The sequence below is a fragment of the Rhinolophus hipposideros genome (genome assembly GCF_964194185.1).
Source record: "Rhinolophus hipposideros genome assembly, chromosome: 7".
Lineage (NCBI taxonomy): Eukaryota > Metazoa > Chordata > Mammalia > Chiroptera > Rhinolophidae > Rhinolophus > Rhinolophus hipposideros.
The window spans coordinates 15,075,599-15,103,211 of record NC_138053.1 but is presented as its reverse complement, the minus strand read 5'-3'; positions in this window follow the sequence as shown (position 1 = coordinate 15,103,211).

The window sequence follows — 27,613 nt, the reverse complement described above, 5'->3', positions numbered from 1 at the left end:
TTCCAGAAGATGGCTGCATTCTTTGGTTGCGGGCTGTCTTTCTCCATCTCCAGAGCAAGCAATGTTGTCTTTCTCCGGCCATCCTTCTTTCGTTGCATCTCCTTCTGACTCTCCTTAGCTCCCTCTTCCACTTTTAAGGACACTTGTGGTTGCATTTGGCCCACCTGGATACTGCAGGCTACTTTCCCTATATTCAGGACAGCTGGTTAGCAAACTTAACTCCATCTACCTTCATTCCCCTATTCACCCCTTCACGTATTCACAGGTTCTAGGGATTAGAACAGGGACCTCTAGTGGGGGGGAGAGGAGGGAGCCGGTGGAGGTGCGGGTCGTATTATTCTGTCTACCACAGGGGGGAAGGAAACTTGCATGCCCTCAAAGTTCTATACCTCTGACCACTTATTGGTTATATATAAATAATGAAATGTTCCTTTACAAGAGAGGGATCCAGCTTAATTAAAGGCTCAAATGTAGCCCCACCAATAATAGGACAAAGGTTCCATGATGAGAAATGGGTGCAAAGCAATAGGAAGAACATTTACTCACCTTTGTAGTGTATGTGCCAAAAAATATGTAACCTAAATTTAAACACAAAAAAGAAACCAACAAATCCAGATTGTGAGACATGCTACAAACAACTGGCCCGGATTCTTCAAACATTTCAATGGCATGAAACAAAAAAATCGCAATTGCTACAGATCAAAGCCCAAAAAGACATGCCTGTGAAATGCAATGAGTTAACCTTGATTGGATCCTGGAATAAAGGTGAAGATCAGGAAAAAGAATATTTTTAGAGAATTCAAGAATTTTAAATGTGGTCTGTTTAATATGCAAAATTAATTCATCCATATTAAATACGTAGATATGATCATGATATTGTGGTTATGTGAGAGAATGACATTGCTCTGAAGACAGTATTCAGGGGTGACATACAATGTCTTCAGCTTGCTTTCAAATAGTCCAGCAGGAAAAAGGGAGGTAAGATGCTTGTGGGAAGGTATACAGAAAAAAAAATAGAGAAAAGTGAATATGAAAAGACATTGTTGAAATGAAGTGGAAGGTTAACTTTAATGGCTGATGTTTCTTCCTGGTGCTCATCAGGTGGATAGTTGGTTTCTGCATGCGGCATCAGCTATTATTTAATGTGTTTTGAAAATATGACCAAACAGGCCAAGTAGTGAACGGTCAATTTTCTGAAAACCTAACATTTTTCTATGTGGTTTTGAATTTTACATCTATTGCCACGTTTCTTAAGTTGGCTGAAGTGTTTCACAACTTAGACCTTAATGATTTGCCTACCCTAGTTAAAAAAACTTCCTCAGTTAGAAAACGTTTTCTCTTTCCTTCTTTTAAGACTTCATTGAAACTTTGCTCCCTTATAAGCAGATCGTTAAGATGAAATACAGTAAGCTACCTTCCTTCTGTTACACCTAAGGAAATGCCTTCTTTCCTCTACCAGGTAAAGAAAATACCCGTAATTTCTCTCATGACTCCAACTGCACAGGTGTGATCATTTGTTTGTAAATTATGTATCATAATAGAAGAGACCCTTGCTGGGACTTAAACAGCTCCTACCACATTGTGGACATTTCACATATGGTAGAAAACCTGAAGGAAATTTTTGTAAGCCTCTTTTTCACACGTTCTTTAGAATGAAAGCCTTTCAAACCAACTGTCATGCAGGGTGTCATGTGGGAGCTCAGCTCCCGCTCCCCACATAAGAATGCAGGACATGGTGAGGCCAAAAAGGAACACCCACGGAGCCATAGGTAGGGGAGTCAGACCACTATAGTCTCTCTGGCGGCTGGGTTGGAGAAACAGGAAACAGGAGCCACACAATCTGCAACCCTCACTCTGCCACTTGCTGGCTCAGCCACCATCTTCTTGTTAGCCCCCATTTTTCTGCTAGCGTAGGCACGGCAGTTATATTAGTGGCAATGGCTCACTGGTCATAGCTGACGGCCAACTAGCCACAGCTGATGGCCACCCAATCACAGTTGATGGCCATTTACTACCTGAGCCAGCACCTTTCCATTTGAGGCTGAGAGCCTGGAAACTGCACTCCTTGCTCTGTCCCCACACCAACTGTTTCTCCTTTTCTGAGGGTTTTTTTTTTTTATTTCTAAACAGCAAAAGTGAGAATAAGCAGAAAGGACAAAATATAGGAGCTTGTACCTTTACAAAGCCAATATAAATGTTTGAAAAGCTATTCTCTAACATTCATGACTGTTTTTTCTATAGTAGTTTCCTTATAATTCCAGTATTCTATCACCTGATGAGCTACACAGCTCCTTACTATTCCAGACGATACACAACTGGGTTTGGAGAACTTTTTATTAAAATTTCTGTAAGTCATAAAAGTGTACTTTGAAGTAGAACAGTAGGCGACTGCTTCAGTAACTTGAAGATCAAAGATGTTGCTATCTTCAGAGCCAATGAGACGAAAACTTGATTTTAGTGCAGAAGTGTTTGGGGAAGACATGATTTCTTGCTGATAAAAGAAAGTTGGAAAAGGAGCAAGGGGGCTATGGACCTATCTCCTTTACTACATGCTTCATGTATTTCTCCAATAGCCTATCAGACCTTCTTTGAAACAGTCTTTTAAAATTTAAAACCCTTTCCTCAGTTCACCATTCCTTCTCTTCCCAACAACTGGCCCCTTATCTTTGCCCTTGAAAGAGAACATGCTGACCTGCCACCTACAGACAAGCCCTCAGAGGTGAACACATGCTATTTCTTATTCTCACTGCCCTTGTTCTGATACAGACCACCCCACCTTAGACTATTTTTTTTCCTCATTATTTTCCCATTCGTGTTTTGTGAAAGCCAACAACAGGATTTCAGAATAAAAACGCTGACAGCAGCCACCACTGGAAGTTGTGTGGAATCACTTTGGAGATAGACTATTGACTAGTCATTTGCTTTGTAGATTGGAGGTTACTGGCTGGTGAGTGAAATTCAATCAGTTTGACAACTCTTGATCATACGATTCCTGGGGTTTTCCTCAATTCTGAAGCATAAGGGTCAGTTAATCTCAGCACACGGTGGTAAGGAAGTCAGGAGCACGATGGGGAGGCCAGACTGGCCTTTGCACAGTCCGGTGCCAATGGATCTGTCCTGGTAAACCTTCTGGGCAGGCCTGAGAAACGGCATAGAACAAAGGTTCAGCTCTTGAGGCTTCTAGTAAAGGCCAAGTTTATGCTACATTAATTTACCCATGACATTATTTGATATTTAATTCTCATTCAAGTATGGTTACCAAACCAGGAGAGTTGGAGTTTAGATCTGAGGAAACCCACTTTGTATTCTCTCTCTGATCTAATGACGATTGTAGCCTAAGGAGCCATTCCCTTTGAAATTCTCAAGAATTCCCACAACTACCCTAAGATCATACGAGGATGCCTGAAGGGCCCAGCAAAGCCCAAAACCAATATCACCTGCCCATGCCAAACAGATGGATATACAGAGGGCCCCCAAAAACGATATACACATTTTAAGAAAAGAAAAAACTGTATTAAAATTGTCATACTCAATATATAACAATAATTAAAGATGAATACAAGTCACCTTTGACTTCTGCAATGACAAGAGGTGCTCAAAGTGGTTACCATCAGCGTCCAGACACTTCTGATTATGGTGAACTATTGCTTGAGCAACATTGACCAAAGTGTCCACTTGTATACATTTTTTTGGCACCCCCGGTATACGTATATATCAGAACAGAAAAGTCAGTAAGTCTGCGACCAAACACAGTTCTTGCCTCAAACCTCCCTATAAAATTGTGCTGTCCAGCTAAGAGAGCAATCATTTATGATTATTTCCTAGAATAGAACTTAATTCTACAAGAAGCACTCCCCATAAACAGATTTCAACACATAACAGGAATTAAAAAAAAATGACAGAGACAGTGAAGCCATAAAGATACATCTGGTCATGCAAATATTTCCAACCACATACTAACCACACATAAGGGTATATTTTTATATGCTCATATATGTAATCTTCCATATTTAAAGGCTCATTTTTCTCCTGGCATTCTCTCACCCCCCCTTTCTCCCCCCAGTAAACAAATGTGTTTCAGGACAAAGATTTCTAGCTGGAATATTCCTTCATTAAACAGGCTCAAAATGGTACCATCATAATAATGGAAGGCTTTGTGATTCTCAGCTCATTCTGAAGTGAATGGTCTGGATCAAATTGGCAATCTGTTGGCACCCTCCCACTAATTCATGGGTCTAACTTTACTCTTCCCTGTCTGTCTCCACCATGACCAATGATGTAAACAGCAGCTAGAAAATAGGGCTCCATATGAAAGGACTTGTCCAGGGAGAGTGTTTCAAATATCTAATGTAGAGCAGGGGTGATGTTTGCCTTTTGAAAAAGTTGAAAATATTTAAATTTCGAATGCAATTTTTGGGGAAAGGAAATGAAAACACCTAGTGTTCATGAAATGATGCTTACTTCGTTATTTTCGTGTGAGTCTGATAATGACTGTCACAAATTTGCTTCCAAGAAGTCAACCATAGGAATGAACCACACTGTTAGAAATGGTGTTAGGGTTATTTCTCCTTCTTTTAAATGAATAGACTACTTTAAAGCATTTTAGATTCAGAGCAAAATTGAGTGGAAAATACAGAGATTTTTCACTTCTCCACCCACCCCCCACATGCACAGCCACCCCCATTATAAACATCCCTACCAAAGTGGAATATTTGTTAGTCAATGAGTCTACACTGACCCATCACTGTCACCCAAAGTCCATAGTTCACACTAGGGTTCACTCTGGGTGGTGTGCATTCTATGGGTTTGGACAAGTGTATAATGACATATATCCAGCATCGCAGTATCATACAGAACACTTTCACTGCCCTAAATATTCCCTGTGCTCTGTCTATTCATCTCTCCCTCCCTAGCCCCTGGCCACCACTGATCTTCTTGCTATTTCCATCATTTTGCCCCTTTTAGAATGTTGTATAGTTGGAAGCATACAGTTTGAAGCCTTTTCATATTGACTTCTTTTATTTACCAATATACATTTAAGTAAGTTTTCTCCATGTCTTTTCATGGCTTGATAATTTCTTTCTTTTTTTTTTTAAATTTATTGGGGTGACAATTGTTAGTGAAATTACATAGATTTCAGGTGTACAATTCTGTATTACATCATCTATAAATTCCTTTGTGTGTTCACCACCCAGAGTCAGTTCTCCTTCCATCACCATATATTTGATCCCCCTTACCCTCATCTCACTCCCCCCACCCCTCTTACCCTTTGGTAACCACTAAACTATTGTCTGTGTCTATGAGTTTCTGTTTCTCATTTGTTTGTCTTGTTCTTTGTTGTTTTTGGTTTACATACCACATATCAGTGAAATTATATGGTTCTCTGCTTTTCCTGTCTGACTTATTTCGCTTAGAATTATACTCTCAAGATCCATCCATGTTGTCACAAATGTTCCTATATCATCTTTTCTTACCGCCAAATAGTATTCCATTGTGGATATATACCACAACTTCTTTATCCATTCATCTATCGAAGAACATTTTGGTTGTTTCCATGTCTTCGCCACCGTAAACAAAGCTGCAATGAACATTGGAGCACACGTGTCTTTATGTATAAATGTTTTCAAATTTTTTTGGTAGATACCCAGGAGAGGAATTGCTGGGTCATATGGTAATTTTATTCGTAATTTTTTGAGGAACCTCCACACTGCCTTCCATAGCGGCTGCACCAGTCTGCATTCCCACCAACAGTGTATGAGGTTCCTTTTTCTCCACAGTCTCTCCAACACTTGTTACTATTTGTCTTGTTGATGATAGCCATTCTGACTGGGGTGAGATGACATCTCATTGTGGTTTTTATTTGCATTTCTCTGATGATTAGTGATGTTGAGCATTTTTTCATATGTCTATTTGCCATTCGTATGTCCTCTTTGGAGAAATGTCTCTTCAGGTCCTCTGCCCAGTTTTCAATTGGGTTGTTTGTTTTTTTGTTGTTGAGCTTCATGAGTTTCTTGTATATTTTGGATATTAGCCCCTTATCAGAGGCACTGTTTGCAAAAATCTTCTCCCATTCAGTCGGTTGCCTCTTTATTTTGTCGATGGTTTCTTTTGCTGTGCAGAAGCTTTTAAGTTTCATATAGTCCCATTTGTTTATTTTAGCTTTTCCTTCCATTGCCTTTGGAGTCCAATTCATAAAATGCTCTTTGAACCCAAGGTCCATAAGTTTAGTACCTATGTTTTCTGCTGTGCAGTTTATTGTGGCAGGTCTTATGCTTAAGTCTTTGATCCATATTGAATTAATTTTGGTACATGGTGACAGGTAGCAGTCCAGTTTCATTCTTTTGCATGTGGCTATCCAATTCTCCCAGCACCATTTATTGAAGAGGCTGTCTTTCCCCCATTGTATGTTTTTACCTTCTTTGTCAAAATTATCTGTCTATATTTATGTGGTTTTATTTCTGTGTTCTCAATTCTATTCCATTGGTCTATGTGTCTGTTTTTCTGCCAATACCATGCTGTTTTGATTATTGTAGCCCTGAAGTACAAGCTATAATCAGGGAGTGCGATACCTCTAGTACTGTTCTTTTCTTAAGATTGCTTTGGCTATTCAGGGTCTTTTGTGGTTCAAAATAAATCTGATGATTTTTTTGTTCTATTTCTTTAAAAAATGCTATTGGGATTTTGATGGAGATTGCATTAAATCTGTGTATTACTTTGGGTAATATGGCCATTTTAACTATGTTGATTCTTTTAATCCATGAGCATGTAATGATTTCCATTTCTTTGTTTCTTCTTCAACTTCTTTCAAAAATGTCTTATAATTTTCAGCATATAGGTCCTTCACATCCTTGGTTAAGTTTATTCCTAGGTATTTTATTCTTTTTGCTGCAATTGCAAAAGGAATTGTTTTTTGTATTTCTTTTTCTGAGATTTCATTGTTAGTATATAGGAATGCAATGGACTTTTGTACATTGATTTTATAGCCAGCAACTTTACTGTATTTGTTGATTGTTTCGAATAGCTTTTTGGTGAAGTCTTTAGGGTTTTGTATATACAGCATCATGTCATCTGCAAAGAGTGATAATTTAACTTCTTCATTCCCTATTTGGATGTCTTTTATTTCTTTCTCTTGCCTGATTGCTCTGGCAAGGACTTCCAACACTATGTTGAAAAGCAGAGGTGATAGGGGACAGCACTGTTGTGTTCATGAACGTTGAGCAAAGGGCTTCAGTTTTTCACCATTAATTATGACATTGCTGAGGGCTTGTCATATATGGCCTTTATTATGTTCAGGTATTTTCCTTCTATACCTATTTTATTAAGTGTTTCAATCATAAATGGATGTTGTATCTTGTCAAATACTTTATCTGCATCAATTTTATGATTTTATGATTTTTGTCCTTTATTTTGTTTATGTGATGTATCACATTGATGGATTTGCGGATGTTGAACCATCCTTGTGCCGGGGGATGAACCCCACTTGGTCGTGATGAATAATCTTTTTAATGGATTGTTGTATTCGATTTGCTAGAATTTTGTTTAGGATTTTTGCATCTGTATTCATCAGATATATTGGTCTGTATTTTTCTTTTTTGTGTTAAACTTACCAGGTGTTGGTATCAGGGTAATGTTGGCCTCATAAAATGAGTTAAGGAGTACTGTCTCTTCTTCAATTTTTTGGAAGAGTTTGAGCAGGATTGGTATTAGATCCTCTTTGAAGGTTTGGTAGAATTCACTAGTGAAGCCATCTGGTCCCAGACTTTTGCTTTTGGGAAGGTTTTGGATGACTGATTCAATTTCGTTACTGGTGATCGGTCTGTTTAGATTTTCCAGTTCTTCATGGCTCAGCCTTGGAAGGCTATATGTTTCTAAGAATTTGTCTATTTCTTCTAGGTTACTGAATTTGGTGGCATATAGTCCTTCATACTATTCTTGGATGATCCTTTGTATTTCTGTGGTGTCCGTGATAACTTCCCCTTTTTCATTTTTGATTTTGTTAAGTAGCATCTTCTCTCTTTTTATCTTAGTGAGTCTAGCCAAGGTTTTGTCCATTTTGTTAATCTTTTCAAAGAACCAGCTCTTTGTCACATTAATTTTTTCTATTGTTTTTTTTGTTCTCTATTTCATTTAACTCTGCTCTGATTTTTGTTATTTTCTTTCTTCTGCTGACCTTGGGTTTCACTTGTTCTTCTTTTTCTAGTTTTTTAAGGTGTAACATGAGGTTATTCATTTGGGATTTTTCTTGTTTTTTGAGATTGGCCTGTAATTATATAAATTTCCCTCTTAAAATTGATTTTGCTGCATCCAAAAATTTTGGTAGGATGTATTTTCATTGTTATTTGTTTCTATGTATCTTTTGATCTCTCCTCTAATTTCTTCTTTGACCCAGTCGTTTTTTAAATGTATGTTGTTTAATCTCCATGTATTTGTGTTTTTTCCTGCTTTCTTTTCGCAGTTGACTTCCAATTTCAAAGCCTTGTGATCAGAGAATATGCTTGGTATGATTTCAATCTTCCTAAATTTGCTGAGGCTGATTTTATGTCCAATATATGGTCTATCCTTGAGAATGTTCCATGTACACTCGCAAAGAATGTATAGTCTGGTGTTTTAAGATGAAGTGCTCTATATATGTCAATGATGTCCATATCATCTAATGTGTCATTTAGGGATGCTATTTCGTTATTTATTTTCTGGTTGGATGATCTATCCATAGCTATCAATGATGCATTTAAGTCCCCTAGTATAATTGTGTTTTGGTCAATTTCTCCCTTTAGTTCTGTTAGTAGTTGCTTGGTATATTTCGGTGCTCCCTGATTGGGGGCATAAATATTGATGACTGTTATGTCTTCTTGTTGTATAGTCCCCTTTACCATGATGAAATGTCCATCTTTGTCTCTTGTTACCATTTTCACCCTGAAGTCTGTTTCATCTGATATCATTATGGCTACACCTGATTTTCTCTGGGTACCATTTGCTTGGAGTGTCAATTTCCACTCTTTCACTTTGAGTCTATGCTTGTCCTTGTAGCTGAGATGTGTCTCTTGGAGACAGCATATGGTTGGGTTTAGTTTTTTGATCCAGTCTGCTACTCTGTGCCTTTTTATTGGTGAGTTCAGTCCATTTACATTTAGGGTGATTATTGATACGTGAGGATTTCCTGTCATTCTATCTTTAGTTTTCTGGTAAGGCTGTGTCTCCATTGTTTCTTTGCCTTTTTGTTGTTGTCTATTATTTCTGTGTGGTGGTATTCTATGATGTTTCCCTCTGTTTCTTCTTTTATTACAGTACATATTTCAGTTCTGGATTTTTTTGAGTGATTACCCTTAAGTTTATGTAAAAGAAAGTTTGATATTTAGAGTATTCCGTTTTCTTCAGCATGCTTACTTTCTCCATTCCCATATTCTGGTTCAGGCCTTTACTCTCCCCCTTTTTATGTTGCCACAAATTGTCCCTGTTGATGGTGGTCGAATAGCCTCTTTTAGTATTTCTTGTAGTGCAGGTCGTGTATTAGAAAATTCCCTTAGGTTCTGCATGTCTGCAAAGGTCTTTATTCCTTCATATCTAAAGGATTTCTGTGCTGGATATATTATTCTTGGCTTATAATTTCTCTCTTTCAATAGTTTGAATATTTGGTTCCACTCCCTCCTGGCTTGTAGAGTTTCTGCTGAAAAATCTGATGATAATCTAATGGGCTTTCCTTTGTAGGTTACCGTCTTGTTTTCCATGTCTGCCCTGAGGATTCTTTCTTTGTCATTTATTTTAGACAGCTTCAATACAATGTGCCTTGGAGAAGGCCTGTTGGGATTGAGGTAATTAGGTGTTCTATTTTCCTCTTGGATTCGAGGATCCAGTTTTGTCCACAAGTTTGGGAAGTTCTCATCAACAATTTGTTTAAATATATTCTCTGTTCCTTTCTCTTTTTCTTCTCCTTCTGGTATGCCCATTATTCTTATATTGCTCTTTCTGATAGAGTCAGAAAGTTCTTGTAGAGTTCTTTCATTTCTTTTAAGTCTCAAGTCTCTTTCTTCTTCCATCTGTGTAATTTCCAGGTTCTATCTTCGATGTCACTGATTCTTTCCTCCAGCTGGTCAACTCTTCTACCTGAGCTGGTTATTTCATTCTTAATTTCTTCTATTGAGTTTTTAATCTCCAGAAATTCCATTTGGTTCTTTTTTAAAAATTCAATCTCTTTCGTAAAATGCTCATGTTGTTCTTTGATTGCGTTTCTGAGTTCATTAAATTGCCTTTCTGTGTTTTCTTGCATCTCGTTGAGTTTTTTCAGAACTGCAATCTTGAATTCTCTGTCATTTAAGTCACATATTTCCATATCTTTGAGTTCCTTTTCTGGAGACTTTTCACTTTCTTTCTGAGCTGTCTTGTTGCCTTGGTTATTCATGGCAATTACTGATTTATTATTTCTCTTCCTAGATATCTACAGGAGTGGCTTCTGCAACAGGTTGATAGGAAGAGGTCTTTCTTTTGTTTTCCAATACTTGTTGGTAGAATGTTTTATTTTCTCTCCGACTGCAGCGTTTTTTCCCCTCTCTCACACAGTAGTGCTGTTTTCTCTGCACCATTCCTGCTTCTCATACATTGGGGGAATTCCCTGGGAAATGGGCTTCTCCTCTGTTAACAGTTCGCCTTGGTCATAGGGTGCCATGTCGCTGTGGGGATGCGGAGAGGTTTTGAAGTTCCAAAGCTCTTTCTGCACCAGATTCAGAGCCCATATGCTTCAGCAGTTCTGTTTCCTGTTACAGGGATCCACTCAGGTAGGTGGGGCCAGGGGCGGGGTGAGTTGTGAGAGGTGGCCCAGAGCAATGGCAGCGACCACCACCACAGTCGGTCCTGCTTCCACAGCTCCCTCCCCTTTGCTGGAACTAGTTGGGCTGCGAATCAGTGTCTGCGGTCCACAGTTCTCAGAACAGCAAATATTCTGTTCTTTGATCTGACACTGCTAATGTTCTGCTTCTAGCACTGGGCAGGTGGGTGCGGGGCCAGCTTTGGCAGGGTTCGGAGTCTCACTGCCTAAGGCTTCCGTTCTCTGCTGGGCAGTGAGGACTTAAACCACAGTTTTCAGCCTTCTTCCCTCAGTCTTTGCTCCAAGGTCTCTGCCGTGAGTGTTGGGTTCAGCCGTGTTATATGCTGCCCCTCAGCCCTGTGGGCCGTAAGCAGAGCCCTAGCAGTCCGAGTTCTTCCCTCTCCCGCAGCTTTGGTAGTTCCCGGATGCAGCGAGCTCGGAGCACTGAGCTAGGTCTGTGTCCTGCGCCGGCGCTTCTATGTCTCTGCACTTCTCCCTTCCCTCCTCCCCCGCTCGCGCAATTCTCCCACCTTTAGGTGAACTCAGTAGTGGGCCTCTTCATCTTGCCTGTCTGCTGTGCAGGGAGTCGTTTGTGGAGTTATTGTTGTTCGATTAATTGTAAATTCCAGGGGAGCTTTACAGAGGCTCACCTCACGCCACCATTTTGATGACGTCTCTCGATCATTTCTTTTTAGAGCTGAATAATTATTCTTTTGCATTGATGTTTACATCAGATTGTTTAACTACTGACCTATTGAGAGTTTCTGTTGTTCCACATTCGCTTCAGCATCTGGTTGTCAGTGTTTTGGATTTTAACCATTTTAATAAATGTATAATAGTATCCCATTTTTAAAATTTCCAATTCCCTAGTAACAAGATGTGGGGCATCTTTTTATATGCTTATTTACCATGTGTATGTTGTTGGTGAGATGACTGTTCACATCTTTTGCCCATTTTTAAATGGGCTTGTTTATTTTCTTACTGGTTAGCTCTAAGAGTTCCTTTTATATTTTGGGTAACCATGTTTTGCCAGGTATCTTTTGCAAATATTTTCACCTAGTCTTTCCGTTCTCTTAACTACTACTTTTTTTTAAAGTAGTTTTCTTTTTTAAATCATTTGATCATGGGTACTAAACAGAATGATTAAATACTAATAAAAAAGGGATGATTAAACACTGATAACTCCAGATCACTAAAGTGATTCTACCTGAACATATGAAGGTCCAAACCATTTATTGTTTGGTTATTGAGTAATACTAGAACATTTTGTGTGCATAGTTTATTGGACTGATGTGGTCAAAAGTTCCTTTTGCAATTTATTGAAATCTTCCTGCGAGGAATGAAGGGAGTTGACAGCATTTCCCCATTTGATAGATGGGAACTTAAATATCTAGAAGTTAAATATATCTCCTCACTGTTACTTAATGAGTAACCAAACTGATTAACAGCTACTTTCCTTTTACCAGGGTTTCCTTTTACCAGTTTTGTGGTTCTGTATGAATTTTAGGATTTTTTTTTTCTATTTCTGTGAAAAATGCAATGAAATTTTGATAGAAATTGCATTGAATCTGTATGGCAGTTTGAACGGTATGGACATTTTAACAATATTAATTATTTCAATCCAGGATCATGGAATATCTCTCCATTTATTTCAGTCCTCCTCAATTTCTTTCAACAATGTCTTATAGTTTTCAGGGTACAGGTCTTTCGCTTCCTTAGTTAAATTTATTTCTAGATATTTTATTTCTATCTTTTGTATTCTATTAGGTTATTGTTTTTTGGTTACTGTGAGGCTTACATAAAACATCTTCTAGTTATAACACTCTGTTTTAAGCTGATAAAAACTTAACTTTGATCACATACAAAAATACTACCTATGTTTTTTAAAATTAAATTTATTGGGATGGCAATGGTTAGTAAAATTACATAGGTTTCAAGTGTACATTTCTATAATACACCATCTATATATCACATTGTATGCTTACCACCCATAGTCAGTTCTCCTTCCATCACCATATATTTGACCCCCTTTACCCTCTTCTGCCATCCCTCTTTCGCCCTTACACTCTGGTAATCACTAAACTGTTGTCTGAGCCTAAGAGTTTTTGTTTCTTTGTTTGTTTGTCTTGTTCCTTGGTTGCTTTCAGTATTATATACCACATATGAGTGAAGTCATATGGTTCTCAACTTTTTCTGTCAGATTTATTTTGCTTAGCATAATAATCTCAAGGCCCATCCATGTTGTCACAACATTTTATGTTTTGGATGTCACAATTTATCTTTTTATATTGTGCATTCATTAACAAATTGTTGTAGCTATAGTTATTTTTAATACTTTTGTTCTTTAATCTTTATACTAGAGTTAAATGATTAAGACACCAGTAATAGAGTATTCTGAATGTGACTATCTACTTACCTACCAGTGCATTTTAAATTTTCATATATTTTCATATTACTAATTGGTGTCCTTTTATTTTAGCTTGAATAAGTCCTTTCAGAATTTCTTGCAAGTCGTGGTCTAGCTATAAAGAACTCCCTCAGCTTTTGTTTCTTTGGAAAAACTTTATCTTTCTATCTGTCTGAAGGAGAGCTTTGCTAGGTAAAGTACGTATTCTTAATTGGCAGGTTTTTTTCATTCAGTATGTAATATAAAAACACTGAGTTTGTGATAACATTACATGGAATCAGGTTTTGTGTTGGCTACTTGCAAGCTGTGTGATTTGGGGCATGAAGATGGATTAATCTCTCTGAGCTTTAGTTTTCTTGACTTTGGTGAAGATTAAATGAGATAGTGACGTGAGTCACTGAGTTCTTTCATAAATATCACTTTTCGTTAAGCAATTGTCAAATTGAAATGTAAATATTTGTTCACGGGACTGTCTCCCCCATCAGAAGGTGAGTTCCTCGAGAGCAGAATCATGATTTATTCATTTTTTCCTTTCAGTACCAAACTCCTTGTAGGTATTATTATATATTTTTTAAATGAATTGATGATTTTTTAACAATGTGTTGGCCATTGGCTAGGCCAAGAGAAGCAAGAGCTTGGTGTGTTCATGGCAGGATGTCCCAGGGCCCCTGTATAGTCAGAGACAAGGAGGCAGTGTGGATGGTTGACTGAAAAGTCCTAGGGGCTGTCATGCCCACTCTTTAGAGATGAACAAAATAGTCACACACTTGCTCTCATTTAGCCCTCTCATCATATTCAAAAGAATATATTCAAAAGAATATGATGAGATAGAATTATTATTTCTAGTTTTACAAAAAAGAAATTTGAGACTCAGAGAAGTAAATCACTCAGGGTGAGTACAGTTTACAGCAGCAGAACTCTAATTTGAACTCAGACATTGTTGTGGACTAAACACTTGTGTCCTCCTGCACATTACTGTGTGGAAGTCCTAACTCCCAGTGTGGATGTATTTGGAGACGAGATCTCTAAAGAAGTAATTAAGGCTAAACAAGGTCATAAGGTAGGGCCTTAATCCCATCAGATTGCTTTTATAAAAAGAGACACCAGAGAGCAAGTGCATATGTGTGCTCTCTCTCTCTTTCTATCTCCTCTCTCTCCACACACACACACAAACACACACACACACTGAGGAAAGGCCATTGTAAGAACATAGCAAGATAGAGGCCATCTGCAAACCAGAAAGAGAACCGTTACCTGGAAGCAAACTGGCCAGAAACTTGATCTTGGACTTTTAGCCTCTAAAACTGTGAGAAAATAAATTTCTGTCATTTAAGCCTACAATTTCTGCTATTTTGTTATGGTTGCCAAAACTGACTAAGATAGATATTATTCTACTGTAGGTAGCTATTTCCACATAAAGAATCAGTCCAAAACCTAGTGCCTTAAAATGACAACAATCATTTTCTTATCTGTCATGGTTTTTGTGGATCAGAAACTTTGGAAGGGCAGCTTGGCATAGCTACTGTTCTAATGGTTGTAGGCAAATTTTGACTGGAACTGAAAGAGCTGAGGGATGGCTGGGCATCTCCCTCTCCTCCTATGGGATCGGGCCTTCCCCCTGGGGTCGTTCTGCATAGGCTGCTGGACTTCCTAACAGCACGGAAGCCTCAGGGTCATTGGGTTGCTTACACAGTGCACAAAGGAGTCAAGAATTAGTATTTTGGCAAGCAAGATAGAAGTACCGCTGCGTTTTATGACCTAACTTCAAAAGTCATTCATTGTCACTTCCATCCATTCTACTGGTTATGAGTAAGTCATAGCCTAATGAGTTTGAAGAAGACGGTATCTAGATTCCACATCTTTCTGGGGAAGTGAGAAGATTTTAACAGTATGTGGGATGGCTCTTTTTGTGGCCATCTTTTGAAAATACAATCTGCCACAGATATATTTGGGTCAAGGGCTATGATTTTTCTCATGATCATTTTGTGATGCTAAAACAGAAAACTTTCCCCTCATTAAGGGATTAAAATACAGAGTTTAGAAAAAAGAGAAGAGTCATTAAGAGTTATTTAAGATGAGCTGAGTAGTGCCCCACTTTGTTAAGCGACCTAGAGTCACAGAAGGCACGTCCAAACAGATGCCTTTAAACTAACTCTCTTAGCTATGTCCTCTGGAGAGGGCTTGGAGGTCTACATGGTCAGGTGAAAAGATGACTCATGTTCTCATAAAGACAGAGAGTTAAAGGGTCCTAAGCATCAGCTTGGAAACTAGTATGAAGGTACCTCATGCAAGACTTATTAATGAGCAACTTTGGTTGACCTCGGATTCCTTCCCAGAGCAGAGGCAGGACCAGTGGTGGGGAAGTAAGAGGGATAGGGGGAGTGATCGTGGTGTGAGAGGGAGGTGTGTAGTGGGAAGTCCATAGACTTGGCAGCAGTGCACTAGATGGAAACAGCTGGACGGAAGTGTTCTACAAAGACAGTGAGAAACCAAATCCTCCAATAGCACCACCCAGTAAAGACAGAAAGTAGGGAATTTTTGCTTAATGGCAAAAAAGACTTAGTTATCCACGATGGAAGAGAAATCATAAAACCATTGTCTGTTAGGAGATTGCCTCTTAGAATGGAGTTTCTGGGTACACAATTTTTCTTCTCTTCTTCAAAGGCTTGCTGGAAAACAGACAGATTCTATATGTTTTGTATTCGCAACACCTTGTCACTACTTTGGTAATATAAAAAAGTAAAATGAATGAAAAAAATCATTCTTTGTAGATCTGGACTTAGTTTACAAAGATCAAATACAGCTGAGGCTGCTCATAACAGCGTAAATCAAGAACCCAAAATGTTTATGGTATTCTTGGTGCCTTCTCTGTCCATTTTCCCCCCAATCCAGGTCACAGGGCAAGACTCCCAGGGCTAGATAATGATTCAAGGGAAAGCAAGATGATATTAATTCATATGTTTTTTTGAAAGGCAGAGAGATTCTTTAAGACATGAATTTTAAAAAACGGAGTCTGACAGGATTGTGGAAAATAAACACTGCTATGATCCACTAGAGTAAAATGGGATGAATTAAGTTGGTTTCCCAGTGCTCCTTTCTTCTTTCATGCAACCAGTAGTAATATCTTAGTAATACCTTTTTTTTTTTCAAACAATGAATCTCCGTGAACAACAATATACTGTTCAGGATGAACCTCAGCTCAGAGGAGACTGATATACAATAGTTCAGAGAACTATGGAACATGTTTTGCAGTCTTGTCATTTCCTTTCCACTTTACTTCCCAATTTTAAGAAGATATTCTACTGTTGGCAACAGATTAGTGTGATATCTTTGAACCTGAATTCCCCCCATGCATAAAGTAGTAATTGAAACTAGGACGCAAATTAATTCAGAGGAATATAGAGTCTTATGCCTTAGGGGAATAATTGCAAATTTTCATTAAATATTTGGAAAAGCATAAGAGGAAAATATATCCACTGATGTATTTCCCATCCAAGCTTAGCATATTTTGTCTTAATAATCTTTCATCACAGAAATTCATGTCAAACCTTTTATTTTTACCCCCAGCCACCTCCATAATGCAAAGTGTGCTGAAGAAACATTGTCAACCTAAGTGCCCGTGGTCTGAGCAAGGAGGAATGATTTTCCCTCCACTTGGGAAAGTCATCCTACTCAGCTAGGGGGATGCTTTAAAGCAAAAGAAAGAGAATGCCACAAAATCAGTGGATCCAATCTCAGTGCTCAGTGGAAGGGCAGCTGATCAAGCCTAGTTATTGTGATTACCATAAAAGTCACTGCTTCTCTAATGCCTTCCTGCCAGATATCCTGCAGCACTTTTTGATAATCCAATGGCAGAAATTTCCTATGAAGTATCATCTTCAGGATTGCTTTCCCTAGAAGAGTCACATCCCTGGAATATTTTTTCATCCTCCTTCAACTGGGTATCCACCTAGGATGCGGATCTAAAAGGGGAACTAAAATATCACTGGAATAAATTGGCAAAATATAAATTGCTTTTACTCCTTACTGGCGTCAACCGGCGTTGAGTACTTTTGTGAATTGCACATGCACTTGCCATCAGCTGAATTCAAAAATCAATAATGCATGTTGTTTTGCTTTCCAAGAATCAGTGACCTGGTTTAATTATCTGAATGTTAAACCCCTTAATTTGCTTTCCAAGGTATTGTCTCATCTAGAAAATTGCAAAAGAAAATTGAGAAAAGTTCAGAAAATGTGGGAAATATTTTGGATTTTAAGTCCTCCGTTCTGTAGCTAGTGAATAATGGACTGTTTTTATATAGTTTTGTTACTTTAAAAAAATCAGTGTAGGACGTGCCCATTTATTAGTCTTCCCAGAGCAACCACATGTCTCAAGTCAACCTTAAGTGACACAAGATCCATTTGATCAGCTTTTCAGTATCTTTGTTGTGGGAGGCAATCAATAAATTGAACGTATTTAGAAGTAGTGTTGACCTTCAAAGGAGCACTTACTAGCTATGTTCTTATGAAATAACTGCTTGAACCATGCTTTTGGCTGTTTTTTCTCAACTCTCCACTATTAACTTCCTTTAGCTTATAGAAACATTTCCTCACTTTTACTCTAGAACTTTATTTTGTTGTTTGCCTAACTTCTAATTCATCAATTAATTATGAGTTCTCTATGTCACTTATAATTTATTAAGAAACATCATGAAAATTGCACATGAAGTTATTTTGGTTTCACTTAGTCTTTGAAGACTAACCATAGCTTTTAAGGATTTATCATGTGTCGGGCACTGGGCTAATGGCTATATATAATCATGCAATCTTTATTTTATCTTCATAGTAACCTTTCAAAGTAGATCGTACCCATTCAGGACAAGGCAACTGAAGCTAAAAAAAAAAATGTGTATTTTTTTGCCTAACATCTCACAGTTAGTAAGCAGCGAAACTAGAATTTGACTCCCTAATATGTCAACATATCTGAAGCCAAAGCCCATGCTCTCAAACCCTGCACTAATTGTCATTCATAGCTACCATTTATTGACCAAGTGAGATGTACGATGTTTTGCACTGTGTACTTTACATTCATTCCAGATAGACTCATCAAAATTCACAGAGGCCAAATAACTTTCTAAGTGGTCTGACAGCCTGTGAGTGGCAAAGTTAGGGGTCAAAGTCAGACCTGTTGTCTCCAGGTATACAAATGACCACAAAATGACTCTTTATGAAGAGTATGTGGGGTTGCTTGAAATGACTGGAAGACTGGCAACTCCTACAGTGCCAAGCATCTCCATTGACAGCATAAATGAAGGGTTTTAATACTACTGAATTTTCAATCTTGTGTGCTTGTGCTCTTTTACAGTAGCCAGGAAAATCCTTGTCAATATATTGGTTACTCCATTCTTAATTTTTTCCAGGAACTTCTGGATGCCATCTGGCCCAAATTTCTCACGTATATAAATTAGCGCTATCTATTAATTTTCTGAAGCTTTATTATGAGCTAGAATTGCCCTCTACACTTTTATCCTTTTTTTAAAAAATTAGTTAAGTAAACATTTTCTAAACACCTCTCTGAAGTCATTTTTCATTTAGTTTTTCGTTTTATTTTGGCAAAGACAGAGAATTTAAAAAAATCTATATTAATATTTAGCTTGTTCGTATTGCAGTATTTAACAAACCATTCCTTTGTCATATCAGTTTAGGTAGCTGCTGCGGTTGGCCCTTAACTGGAGTTTTTGAGATGGGTAGCTTAAGACATGGCTACTGGTACCATGACATACCAGTGATACCCACCCCCATCCACTACCTCTTGGTATTCGTACCCTCATATAGTATTCTTCCCTTGCGTGTGGTCTGGATCTAGTGACTTGCCTCTGATGAGTGAAACATAGCCAAAGTGATAGGTGCCATTTCCATGATGACGTTATAAAAATATACAGACTTTCATCTTGTTAAAATTGTCTTTCTTGCTGATCCTCTCTTGCCCTCTCACTTTCTCACTCTGATGAAACAAGCTGCCATGTTGTGAGATGCTCAGTGAAGATGCTTATATGGCAAGGAACCAAGGGAAACCTCTGGCTAACAGCTTGTGAGGGACTAAGGCTTAATCCGATAACTCACAATAAAATGAATCCTGCCAAAAACCATGAGACTGGGCTAGGAGCATATCCTTCCTAATGGAGTCTTGAAATGACTATAGCCTTGTTAGAGGACCCAGCTAAGCATGCTCAAATTCCTGCCCCAGAGACACTGTGAGATAATAAATGTATATTGCTTTAGTCTGCTAAGTCTTGGGCAATTTGTTACACAGCAACAGATAACAAATGCAGTTCATTACTTCCAGCCTTCCCCAAGCATTATGCTGAGACTTGCTATGCTCCAGTTGAGCTGTCCAGGAACACCTGGTCTTTGTGTCTCCAATAGACACTATCTCCTCCATGTTCTGAAGTTCATATTTCTGAACTTGGTGCTCATTTGCTTTCATTGTTTGCTCCTTAGAGAGAAAGCAAAACTCCATTTCTTCAGAAATATAGTCTCCCTGTTCCTGAGATGTCACTGTGTATTTGTCTACCTGCCCTGCCCTCACAGGGCTTCATTTGAGCCCTAAATAAGGTTGGACAAATGGGCTTTCTTCCCTGAACTTTCAGCCCCCATATTGTTATTATCCATCTTATTTAATTTTTATATTTACAATGCATGAAAACTATTTGTAAATCAGTAATAATAGTTGTATATTTAATAATAATTTCAACAACACTTTTCATTTGAGTGCTTAGGCTGTGTCAGACACTATGCTAACTTTATATGAGTTGTCTTACATAAATGCTAAAGATATTTTATTATTTTTCTATTTAAGGATGAAAAAACAGGTTTAGGGAGTTTATGTAGCATGCTCCCAGTCACATATAAAGTGAAAAATTGAATGGGGATATGAACCTGAATCCAGACCATTTGTCTCCAGAGGCCACACTCACATACCGAAAAATATAAAGAAAAAGAAATTAAGACTTAATTTTTCAGAATAGCTTTTGGTTCACAGTAAAATTGAGGGGAAGGCAGAGATTACCCACATACCCCCACCACCCACACAGGCACAGACTTCCCATTATCAACATCCCTGCCACAGTTTCATATTTGCTATAATTGATGACCCTACATTGACACATCATAATCACCTCAAAGTCTGTGGTGTATATCATGGTTCACTCTTGGTGGTGCACATTCTATGGGTTTGGATAAATGTGTAACGGTGTATAATCACCATTACAGTATCATACAGAGTATTTTTACTGCCCTAAAAATCCTCTGTGCTCTATCTATTCAGAAATAATTTTGTTAATATATTGACCTATTTAGTTTATTTGGCTTGATTCCTAGTTTCTTTTTTATGTATATACATAGATATGTATTTTATGGGGTAAAAAAATTATGCTTTTTCTATTTGTAATTGCATTATGAATATTTCCTTATGCTATGTTTAAAAGACATGATTTCTAATTGGTATAAAATATATTAGCATGTTACATATTTTCATTTTAAATCATTAGTTCATTCTTGAAAATGTTCCTAAAGTTTTCCTAATGAATAATTCTGCAATATTCATGAATATGAAGATTTATATCCAAGAATATAATCTTTCATTGAATATTTAATGCTTGATTATTTTCTTTGCATAAATTCTTACAAGTGGAACTACTCGGTCAAATGTACATTTTTAAGGGTCTTGTTATGTAGTAACAAAATGATTTTTAGAAAGAGAAAATCAAGTCACACTTCTTTCAACAATGTAAGTGTTTGAATGCTTGCCAAACCTATTCCAATATTTTTTTTATTTCAAATTTTTCAATAATTGTAAAATTCACCTCAAAATTATTTTAGTTTTCATTTCTTATTGAGTGTGAAAAATTATCCAAATATTCATTAATTTATACCTAATTTTATTAATTTGGTGCTATGTTTATTGTGAGAGGAATAAGAGGAGGGAAAAGTAGGGATGGTGTGTGAAGCAGAGGGAATAGGCTAAACAGAAGTACAGAGATATGAGAAGGCAATACTTGAAAGCAAATGAGAACCATTAGAGAATTTTAGGTATGGAAATGATAGGACAAGAATAAACATTTTTCTAAGATTATTCTGGGGATGAGGTATAGAATAAATTCACAACTATGGAAATAGAGTGAATAGGTAATAATTAAGGCAGAGAAGTCAGAAGCTAGCTTAGTAATTGACAGAAGAAAACAAGAGTCAAGACAAGTCAAAACTAAGGTGGTGGCCACGGAAATGGAGATGTAAAGATTCAAGGGACGCTTTAGAGGTAGAATCAACAGGGCTGCGAGACTTCTTGGATGTGGAAAGACAAGGAGAAATCTGAGGTGACTGCCAGATTTCTGGCTGGTGAAATTTGAGTGGTAGCATCAGACGAGGTTAAGGATTAGAGAAGAATTGGGAAAACCTCATGAAGACATCCAGAGGCTAGTCCATTGTCTAGATTTGTCATTTGGAAGAAAAGTGGCTATTGGAGACAGAGTTTTAAAAGTTCTAGGTAGCGCTTGAGGTTGCTTCTCTAAGCCTCTGTTTTGTCATTTATAATGTGGAAAATAATGCCTAACTCATGGGGTTTTTGAAAGGAACAAATGGAATAATGTTTATAGTGTTTAGCTTAGTAACTGGAGCATAATAAACACTAAATAATTACAGCTACTTTATTGTTATCAAGAAGAAGGCTAGATTGGTCTTCAGTATATCATACTTAGACATGAAGATGGATAAGCCCTAAAACGCATCTGGATAATATCACAAGCTAGGTAACCTTGCTAAGAGCAGTTTCTGTGAAGAAGTAATTCTCAACACTTCCAAACAGTTGAGAACTGTTTGGAAGTGTTCCAAAAGCATGCTGCAGTGCAAGCAACAGATGGATAAGGCTGAATATCAAACAAGAAATAAAAAAATAAATCATGGTGTTTGGTTCCTGTAGTAGGCAGGATAATGCATCTGTCAAAAGAAAAATCCATATCATAATCCCTGGAACCTATGAAGATGTTACTTTACACAGCAAAAGATATTTTGCAGGTGTAAATTTAGAAACTTAAAAGTGGAGAAATTACTTTGGATTACCTGGGAGGGTGCAGTGTAATCATAAGGGTCCATGTCAGTGGGAGGCAGGAGGGACAGACTCAGAGAAGGAAACATGAGAACAGAAACAGAGGTCAGAGGGATGCAGCCACAAACCAAGGAATGTGAGCAGCCTCCAGATGTTGGAAAAGATACAGAAGAGATTCTCCCTTAGGTTCTCCAAATGGGGCACAGCTTTGCCAACACCTTAAGTCCCATAAAACCCATTTCAGACCTCTAACCTCCAGAACTATAAGAAAAATTTGTATTGCTTTTAGCCACTAAGTTGGTGGCAATGTATTCCAGCAGCCATAAGAATACAGCCACAGGAAATATGAGTGTGGTAGGGGATGAGATCCAAAGCCCACGTTAAGGGATCAGACATGGCTTTGACAGGGATTTCAGCAGCCCATATAGGGTAAACACTAGCAGATAATCTCCAAATGGCTGATCAGCACAGCTGTTACTAGAGTCTAGAACCATGCTGACACATAGTAGGTGCTCAGTTAATACACACCAAATGAATGAATAATTCAGAGCACTTTTAAGATGTTTTATTACATTTTGATCTACTTCTATGTTCCCAACCTCCTCAGATACTCATGTAAAAGCTCCAAATTTTAAAAGCTGTCTTGTTTCCTCTGTAAATTTGTTTCATCTCACATGTTTAGCTGAAGGTCAAACAAAAGTTGACATGGAAACTAAAGTTGATGAATTTCAGTTCATCTCTATGGAAGAACTAATTCAAGCCAACTTCTCTTATTTTCATCTCCCTTGAAAGAAAAGTTGATTTGAACAATTCTATCTCCATTGGGATTAATTAGAAATTAGAAGCCTTTAAGCAGCTCTGGGATTTGTCATTGCACTTTTACACATTTCTTTAGAGAGAGCAAACAATAAAAATTGAAAGCAATAACCCTGCCAAGTACATATTGTAGCTAGTTTTGAAAAGACACAACAAGCTCCTGCTCAAAAACAAAGTCCCCATGGCCGAGCTTGTGGTCTTCCATGTATTCATTTCCTGTTCTCACTGACATTCTTTGAAAGCAGCAAATGTGTTATTTCATTCAACCTTCAAAGAAGCCACTGTGAACCATGCGGTCCACTATGAGAGTCAAGATTTCTGTAAGAAGTGGAAGAAGAGCCCAGAATTCTTGTCGTTCTTCAGCTGCTACATTGTCTTCCTTGACACTTATAATTTGAATTTAGTCATGTGGGTTGCGTCCTTTCCACTAAAGGCTGGGTCACCTTTTTCATCAACCTAAAGGGTGCTGTGTGAGACTGAGTGGATCTCTAAAGATTAGTGTTTTCAGATCATCTTGTTTTTCCCAAGCATTTTATCTTCTATTTTAGAGGATTACATTTTAAATGTATACAAATCATATCTTTCATCTCCTTCCTACCTCTCTTGACATTCTCTTCCTTACTCTTTGCTTATATAATACCTGCCTCCAGTCAATGAGACTAAGAATTTGGCATTAATCTTGACTAGAAATGTAAGCAAATATTTTGAGGAGAGTGTAGGAAGATTTCTGGGGAAGGGAGATAAAGATTAGACATGTTAAACAAAAAAATGATGGAAATTATTTTTAAGTTCATAATCAGATGATCATAAACTGCACCTTTTCATGACTCCTTTACTGGTCCATTTGCTCCACCACTTAGGATTTGCACTGTAGATTTCCACAGCAACTCTTCTTAATTGTTATTATGCCAATGTAGTAATTATCACAACTACAAAAAAAGATTGGTTGTTTTCTCAGTAGGAAAAGAAAATAACTATGATCTAGGGAGGATCCAAGAACAATGAATCATTTATACCTTTCCCACCTAACTACATCCTGAAGCATTTCCTACCAGCTCTGCAAAAACTGTTACTTATGAGTTTGTTGATTTTAGAAGCAAAATGAACCATCTCAGGTACTAAGGCACCCTGCAAAAATACAAAATCTCCATGAACCTGTGTAACTATGGCTTACAATGGTGGTTTTTATTGGTTGTTTGCAAATGGGCAGAAGCAATACATGATGTCATATTAGAGGCTTTCTTATAGAAATTAGAGAGGGTCTTGAAGATGCAGGTACACTCGTACATGTAGACACACACGTCGTCTTCCAACCTTAGAAGACTCTTCAGTTTTTATGATTATTTGGCTCAAGTCTATAGATACAAGGTCTATTCATAACAGCTGTTATTTAATATGGATAATATTTTAAATAAACCTCGATTACTCCATGTTTGAAAATTATGGTCAGCATTGCAGAAGAATCCATCAAAACAAAACAGACTAGAGATTTCCCATGGCATGTTTTTTAAATGCTTCAGTTGCTAAGATTGGGCTAGAAAGAAGCAGTAATTTGTGTGTAATAATCTTTCCTTTGCTTTCATTTTTAAAGCTGGTTATCAGTGAGATTCACAGTTCATGGGCCTCGATAACATCACCCTATCTGTATGTTTTAGGGTGGAGGATTCTCTATCTCTCAACGAATACAAATCTTTTTGAGTCCCTACTATGAACCAGGTACTGTCCTAGCCCCAGTGGAGATAGCAGTAGACAAAACAACCACCTTCCAGCAGTCAAAGAACTCACATTCTAGTGGGGGGAAATAGTCAACTAATGAATAAATGTATCATATGACAGCTGATGCCATGTTTCCCTGAAAATAAGACCTCGCCAAACAATCAGCTCTAATGTGTCTTTTGGAGCAAAAATTAATATAAGACCAAGTATCATATTATATTATATTATATTATATTATTATATTATTATATATATTATATAAGATCTGGCCTTATATTAAAATAAGACCGGGTCTTATATTAATTTTTGCTCTAAAAGATGCATTAAAGCTGATTGTCTAGCTAAGTCTTATTTTCAGGGAAACATGGTGATAGGTGTTGTAAAGAAAAATAAAGCAGGATAAAGAGGATAGATACTAACAGGAGTGAGGGTTATTTTATGTGGGGTGGCCAAAAGAAGGCCTCTCCGAGGAGGTGACATTTGACATTTGAGAAGAGTCTTAAAAGAAACAGCGTTTCAGTATTGCTAAACGCTCTCAGATCCCCGTACCGCTTTCAGTAAATCTGAAGATGAAGCAAACATCTGCCAGATGAAAGAAGAAAGAAGGTAAAGACAGGAAACGCAAGTGATAAATCCGTACCGATCCAATTCAGGGACTAATTTATGTTTCCAAAGCATGTTCAGAAAAAAAGTTAAAACGAAATCCCCACACTGGGACCCTTTGATGAATCACCAGTAGCTAATTGTTGCCAAGCATCCCACAGGCATGACATATCATTCGAAATCTGGGTGGATTTCAGAAGAGAAATGTTATTGCATTTAAACAATACCATTAGCCAATCTGATTTCACTTACTGGTGTGCACTTTGTTCCAGCTATCTAGTCTAAAGATGAATTGCCCGATGGTTCTATTGTCAAAATGACAGCGTGAAAAGAGAAGCATGTGGGTTGTAATAACAATGTGGTGCATGTGTAGAAGGTCAGAGAAGCAACAGATTAACATTCCAGGGAAAGATTTCCCCTGGGACACCTCTTGAAAAGTATGAAAGGCCAAAGATCAGGACACTGATAATGTGTCTGGCCTTGGTGGTGAAATTGTTGTATGTATTTAGCTCTGCTGAGGACAGAACTGTGTTCTTTTCAATTAGTTGATGAAATCTCTCCTGAACAAAGAAGCCAACCACGGAAACTGGCTCAATGCAGCTGAATGAATGGAAATGAGGTGGTGAGAAAATAAATACGAGTTGCTTACTTCAGATTAATGAAATAAATTTGAACACATTCCCTTGATAAGACAACTAAATAATTCCCCACGCTGGAGATTTAAACCTGCCATATATAGCATGACACTTCTTCACTGAATTTTAAACCAGATTCTCAAGCTGGCAGCTTTTCTGTGAGGTGAACCTGAGGTCTATGGGATGGGGGAGTCCAGTGGTCCTTTCTAACTGGGGACAGTGACAAGCAAGAGGTGAGAGGGTTATACCCAAGCAGAGGGACCTGGGTTTGAAACTGGATTCCATAATTTGCAGCTGTGTAGTAAAACTAAAACTCCATTTTCCTTATTTTTAGAATGAGGAAAATACGCACAGCCCAAATGTTGGTAGGCAGATTTAAAATGACAATGTTGAGGCAGCCAGTTAGCTCAGTTGGTTAGAGCACGGTGCTCTTAACAAGAAGGGTGCTGGTTCGATCCCCACCTGGGCCACTGTGAGCTGCGCCTTCCATAACTAGATTGAAACAACTATGTGACTTGGAGTTGGTGGGTCCTGGAAAAACACCCTTAAATAAATAAAAGTTTAAAACAAAAACAAAAATAAAATAAAATGACAATGTTTACGGAGCATTTAGTAAATTTGCAATAAATGGGAATTATTGATAAATTTCACTGCTTCTCTGTTGTTTCTTTGACATTCCTTCTGCCTCACCTTCCTTATCTACCCTGCTAGATAAAAATTCTGGGTGATTCAATACACATTAAGAGGGAATGGAAAGTTTTGTTAATATTTCTAACTATAAGCATCCCTTGATTTCAAGAAGGAAGATTGTCTACTTTGTGTAAAACTTTATTTATGTGTTTACTATAACAATGAAAATCTGGAAAAAAAACTGGAAAATATTTATTGGTAAATTTCAGGAAATAAATAAAATACAAGTAATTTGCAAATATTGTAATATTACAATAATAATTTGGGAGGCAGTTTGCATAATGGGTAGAGCGTAGTTGCTGGATCCAGTGCATGGTTTACATTCCACATTCCAGCTCCACTAGTACAAGCTGGGTAGCCTCAAGCAAGTAACTTAACCTCTCTGGGCCTCACTGTCTTATCTGTAAATTGGGCAAATAATAGTGTCCATATCATAGGACTGATGGGAGATTAACTAAATATATAAAACACTTAAACCAATACATGTCAGTATTTGTAATTTTTGATTACTTAAACCATCATAAATGTAATTCCAACCATGAAAGTGTTTTAAGAAAACTTCATGTTTTCAGATGGAAGCTTCAATTGTGACTTTATTAATTTTATTACTAATATGGGTAGTTGTGTTATTACCTCTTTTGACACAAGGTTTTATTTTTCTAGATAGACATGAGTCCCATAAATAGCAGTAAGGTAGGCTTACACTGAGCTGGCTTAACCTTTCACCATTTTGAGGAAGCAGGTTGTTTTCTTCACAGTGAGAGCCCTGGAGACTATCAGAGCACCCCCAGAAACAGACAGAGCCTCTATCTCTCCCTATGGGAGCCCCAATTCACAGCTCCATTCTCAATTATCTCCCTCAACAC